The sequence below is a fragment of the Gopherus evgoodei genome, chromosome 2 (genome assembly GCF_007399415.2).
Source record: "Gopherus evgoodei ecotype Sinaloan lineage chromosome 2, rGopEvg1_v1.p, whole genome shotgun sequence".
Lineage (NCBI taxonomy): Eukaryota > Metazoa > Chordata > Testudines > Testudinidae > Gopherus > Gopherus evgoodei.
In genome coordinates this window covers 131514324-131520154 of record NC_044323.1, presented here as the reverse complement: position 1 = coordinate 131520154, position 5831 = coordinate 131514324, and positions in this window count along the sequence as shown.

Genomic DNA, 5831 nt, shown 5'->3' with positions numbered 1-5831 from the left:
GCCTCTTGTTGTCCCACAAACTTACACAGGATCGTTTTAGGGGTCAAGACAAAGATGCCACATTTATTATTAATCCGTAACTATTAGCAAATACCTTAATGCTTATACACATACACTCTCTCTCACACACACACACACACACACCCCAAAATGTTCTGCAGCTGCTGGATAGTTACCAGTCCTGATTGCAGTTTGACTTTGCAGCTTGGGATCGGAGCTCGTGGCAGCTAACTGGCCAGGAAAGCTGAGCACGAGGAGGAGCCGGGTCTCTGTCGGGCGCGCACCGATGCTCCTTGATGTTGATAGCAGAACGTTACCCAAAGTTTCTCATCTCACCCTTCCTTTTTTATAGGATTGTTTGGATTCAAAGTTCCTAGGTCTTGCTGTGTCACGCCGCCTCTGGGTTTGCTTGATCACCCGTCAATTGCAGGCGTGACTGTCAGCCTGGGACCTGGCTTTGATCTTCCCTCTGTTGTTCTGTTGTCCTTTTCTTTTTAGGGTGGATGCTTCTTACTTTGTTTAGGGCTGTTGTCTAGGTCTTCAGCATTGGTATTTGAACTTATCTCATCAGGACAGGCTGGGGCTGAAGGTTGATTCTATCACCCATGCATACCTCATTCACACATGTAAACTAAACTAATAAGATTACAGCAGGGTTTGCAGAAATGAAGGTTGGAGGAAGCTTTTACAAAATGGAGTGAGTGTTTTAAAATGGAATTTGAATTACAATATGGAACAGAAGTTACAGTGTAGGCAAGTATAGTGAATAGTGAACAGAGGTTACATTAATAAAGTGAACAATTAAAAACAGTTTCATTTATCAGTTCTACACTCTGCTCAGCCCTGTGCCGGCCAGCGTGTCTCATTGCCTAGCAGCAACAGCTGCTGCTTCCAGGAGACGCAGAACTTTGCTTCCGGGAGACAGTGAGCGCGGGGCCCGATTTGGGGGAATCGGGCAAATCGGCCTAAAGCTGGCCCTGGCTGGTAGGACCCTGCAGCCCCTATGTTTGGGGCTGGTGCCGCAGCTCCCACTGGCCAGGAACTCAGCCAAAGGGAGCTGTGGGGGCGGGGCCCCCTGGCTGCTGCCCCAGGCCATAGGAGCCAGAGGGCTCCTGCTGGTTACTTCCCAGAAGACACCCTAGGCACGTGCTGCCTGGACCCTGCCCCTACACCCAGGCTCCTAGGTCTCTGCGTGCTGCTTGTCCACAGGCCCCACTGCCGTAGCTCCCCTTGGCCGGGATTGGGCCTGCTTTGAGCAGGGGGTTGGACTAGATGACCTCCTGAGATCTCTTCCAACCTAACCTATGATCTGCCCTGCTGGTAGCTGAGGTGACTGTCCATTGGGCTGAGAGCTAGCAGTGGGGCCAGGGCTGGAACTGGGATCATGCACTTCTGCCCTGTGGCTTGCAGTAGGGGCCGCAGTAGGGGCCATTTGCCCCCCTCGCAGCTTCCTAAGGCTGTGTGCCCCCCTCTCTTATGGTGCTGATCAGGGCTGTGGCTGCTCCCCTCACCTGCCCGTGTCTTGATATTTTACTCTTGTGATTTGGTCACCCTCCTCAGTTACCTTTGGATTTCCTTTTTCTCACCACTCAGCTCTCCCTGGTGTGAAACTGCTCAGTTAACCGTATCTGCTACAAACACCAGCATTGCTCTCGGCTGGAGTAGATAGGAGGTAGTGGATCTCCTGGGCCTGTAGGAAGTGGTGGCTGTGGGATGGAGAAAGTTGCATGACAGAACTTGACCCCTTGTTTCCAGTCACGCTTGCATGACTCATCTGGGCTTCACCATGAATTGCAAAAATTTCCCAAAAAATATTGTTCCAGATGGTGGTGAGTAGCACACAGATACCTACACTGCATCAATACACACACATCTGGTGAGTACATGTAGCGCCAACATAAGCAGTCAAGTATGCACACACACGAGCGATGACTGCAGTGGCTTTATGTTGATGTAACTTGTGTTGACCAAAGTTTGTATTGTAGACATGACCCCAGAGAGTGCAGCACTAGGATGAGTATTGACAGGCATTTATAAAGGATACAGTTATATTGGGTAAACTACTAAGCAAAAGCACACAACTGATAAGAAAATGATTAAGAGTTTAACAAAAGGAAGGGGTGGAGACCAGGAAAGGGCATGAGCAACTAGGAGGCGAACCACTGTAGTGCTGGAAGTCAGACAAGGCCTCAGATTCTAAACAGGGAAATTATACCAGTAGAAGGTACGGTGAATTTAAATGGCTAGAGTTATACATTGGTAAAACTTCCTCTATGGACACTTACTCCAGTTGGAATGGCTTTTTTCAGTCAAGCTTGTTTTGCTTTAAAAGGGGACTAAGCTAACCCCTCTGAAAAATGAAGCCAAACCATTCTCTAAACCAGAGTAAGGCCAGGTCTAGACTAGAAACTTCTGGGAATACTGGCAGTTATGGATGTGATTTATGATATTTCTATGCCAGCAAAAGCCCTAGAGTAGATATTTATACCAAAACCAAAATGCTTTTGGTGGTCTTTTTTTGGGGGGTCGGGGGAGTGGGGGAGGCAGGGTTAGGGGAAACTGTTGCAAGTAGCAGGGAAGTTTGCTGTCTGCCTTGTCCCTCTAATTTGAATAAATTCTTACAGCAGAGTTGCTCCATGGTAACTGGGCATTTGCTAAGGTCTAGAAAGAGAGAATTTGGTTAATGCTGTTTGTACACCAGTTTGTGAACAGAAGTGGCCACAGCATAAATAAAACTACTGTAACTAAGGGCTGGTCTACATTACACAGGTTGACAAACTGCCTTATGCCAACCTAATTATGTCAATGTTTACACTACAGCTTTCTTCCTGCCTGTGTAAGTGCTCTACTACACAGACATAACTCCACCTCCACAAGACACTGCCTCCCTTACATGGGCTGTTGGCTCTCGTCAATTTCACAGCAGGAGCCAGGCAGCCGACCCCGTTCCTGGGGGGCCAGAAACACCAGATGGCTTCCCTCAGCTCCCAGCGGGGAATGGGGAGGAGAGAAGCCCAGATGGCTTCCCCTCCTCCCAACAGGAAATGGGGAGGGGAGGAGAGGGAAGGGCCTCTGGGCTTCAGCTCTCAGCTCCCCACATTGCCCTTCTTAGGTCGGTGGAAGCGCTCTTGGTGAGGACGTTCACTAGCAACCCAACCAGAGTAGTGCAGATATGCACCACTGCAGTAATTACCTATCTTAGGTCAACTTACATTTCTAGCATAGACATACCCTAAAATAAGTATGGAGTCCATCTCACTGATTTCTCTTCCAACAGGAAATCAAATTGCAAGGTCTTGACATTTGCTATAGTTCAGCAGAGGGGTGAAAACAGCATTTATATCTTGTGTACATGGGGAAGTTAACTGACACAGCTATTGTGGAAGAGCTCCAAGTGAATTCTACTCCCAAAATAAAAATCACTTTATTCCAGAATTACCTCACTTGATAGAAATACCTGTCACTATTTCAGTGACCCTCCTTTCACACTAAATCATTTCTCAGTATATGACTAGACTCCTTAGTAAGTTCAGACAGAAAATGTATCTCCACGTTAGAATGAATCAGATGTCAGAATTTACCAAAACACTTGAAAATGTAAGATGTAAGAATTTAACAAGTACTGTAAAGTTAAATAATTTAAAAAAATGAAATCAAACTTACCTTCCAGCTTTGAAAAAGCTCCAGTTTCCCCATTTGTTTTAGTCTTGAGATATATTTTCTAATCTACATTATCAGTCTATCTAGGTGCCTGCCTGTTTGATTTTTTTTATATATATATAAAAAAAATCAAACAGGCAGGCACCTAGATAGACTGATAATGTAGATTAGAAAATATATCTCAAGACTAAAACAAATATATATATATACACACACACACACATATACATATATAGATAGATGTGTGTGTATATATAAATATGTATATATAAATAAATATATATATATAAAAATATATACACACACACACACATATATATATATATATACACACACACACACACACACATACATTTATTATTCATATTATTGTAGGGCCTACAGGCCCTAATCATGGACCAGGACCCCACTGTGTTAGACACTGTACAGAGAACAAAGATGGCTCCTGCCCAAAGAGCTTAGAAGCTAAGTAGAAGATAAAAGACAACAGACGCATACAGACAGGGCATACAAGGAAACAATAAGACAGTATTGATCAGCATGTTAGGCAATGGGCTCAGTGCACCAAGTTGTTAAATGTTTTGTAGGCATCACGACAAAGCAGAATTTTCAGGAGGGATTTTAAGGAGGATTATGAGATAGCTTTGTGCATGTTTACATGGAGCATCTCCCAAATGTGCATGGCAGCATGGGAGAAAGTACAAGGGTGCTTGTTTGAAAACGTTAAGTGGGCAATGGAATTTGGCCTTATTGGCTGATCAGAGATGGGAGTCAACATTTCAACAGTGAAATGAGACACAATAGGTAGGGTGGGGACAGGCTGTAGAGGTATGTCTACACTGCAGTTAGACATCTATGGCTGGCCTGTGCCAGATGACTTGGCCTGCAGGGCTGCTAACTGCTGTGCAGATATTCTGGCTTGGGCTGCAGCTTGAGCTCTGGGACCCTCCCACCTTGTAGGGTCCTATAGCCCAGGCTGCAGCCCAAACCCAGATGTCTACAGTGCAATTAAACAGTTCCTTAGGCTGAGCCCTGCGAGCCCAAGTCAGCAGGTTTTTAAATGCAGCATAGACATACATACTCTAAAAGGCATTGAAAGTGAAGATAAGCAGTTTGTTTGATGTAAAGGGGGGCTAGCAGAGAGATGCAAAATTTTAACTAACAATTTACTCTCTTTAAGGGCACTGGTAATATTTTATTACAATACAGTTTCCCTTTAACTTGTACTTAATATGTTTAATTTTAAGTAATATAAATTTTTACTACTTACATAGTTAAAATTAAAGTAAATAGGATCAACTGATTAAGTCAATTCCTCAGCAGGAAACAATTAGCAAACTTAGTTGCAGAAAAATAACCCCCCTTTGATTAAAACTTTCAGGCTGTGATTAGCCCTGTTTGCTGTGCAAGGGTGTCTATAATTCCATCCTCACAATCCCTCGGTGCACAGACCTGAAATATCTAATGCCACCAGTAGTGATGGCAAACACAAAAAGGGAGTTGATTGATTGAGTGGGGCAATGGCTTCAGCCCTTCCACACCAGTCCTCAGACTAAAGCACTTATTGGCACAGGAAGTGCACACTGCACTTTTCCAAAGAGCATAGCAGTGTCCACTGCACTATGTGCTACCTCAGCATTCCTAGAGATATTTTGCTTCAGACACAGATGCCACTAGTGCAGTGTCTCTCAGCCCTCTTACAACAGTGAAGAATTAACTGCCATAATAAAGCCTTTATTGTTCAATCTCTATCACAGAGGACAATGATTCAGAGTATTATTAACTGAAGTATTAAGCCTTAAAACAAAAGCTGCTTTATATTTTCTTCTCAACTGTGTGTGTCTTAGCAAAGACAGTGAAAGTTGTGTGGAACAAATGTGTAAAATATTCTCAGAATAAAAGAATATCTTGAGATAAAAAGACTTTTGGAAGTCTAAAGCAGCAATATACATCAACAAACTTCACCTCCCTTAAACAGCTATAAAATAATGCAACTTATTTTTATTAAGAAAAGCAAACACAACTCATGTAATCTTAGATCTATCTTTAGTGCAAAATGTTTAACAAGTTTACCTAACTGACCCAATGCAGGTTTGGTTTATATTATGATTTTTAAAAACAAACAGTAATAAGAAACAAAGCACAAAGGCTTTTTCTTAATAAACTTTAAT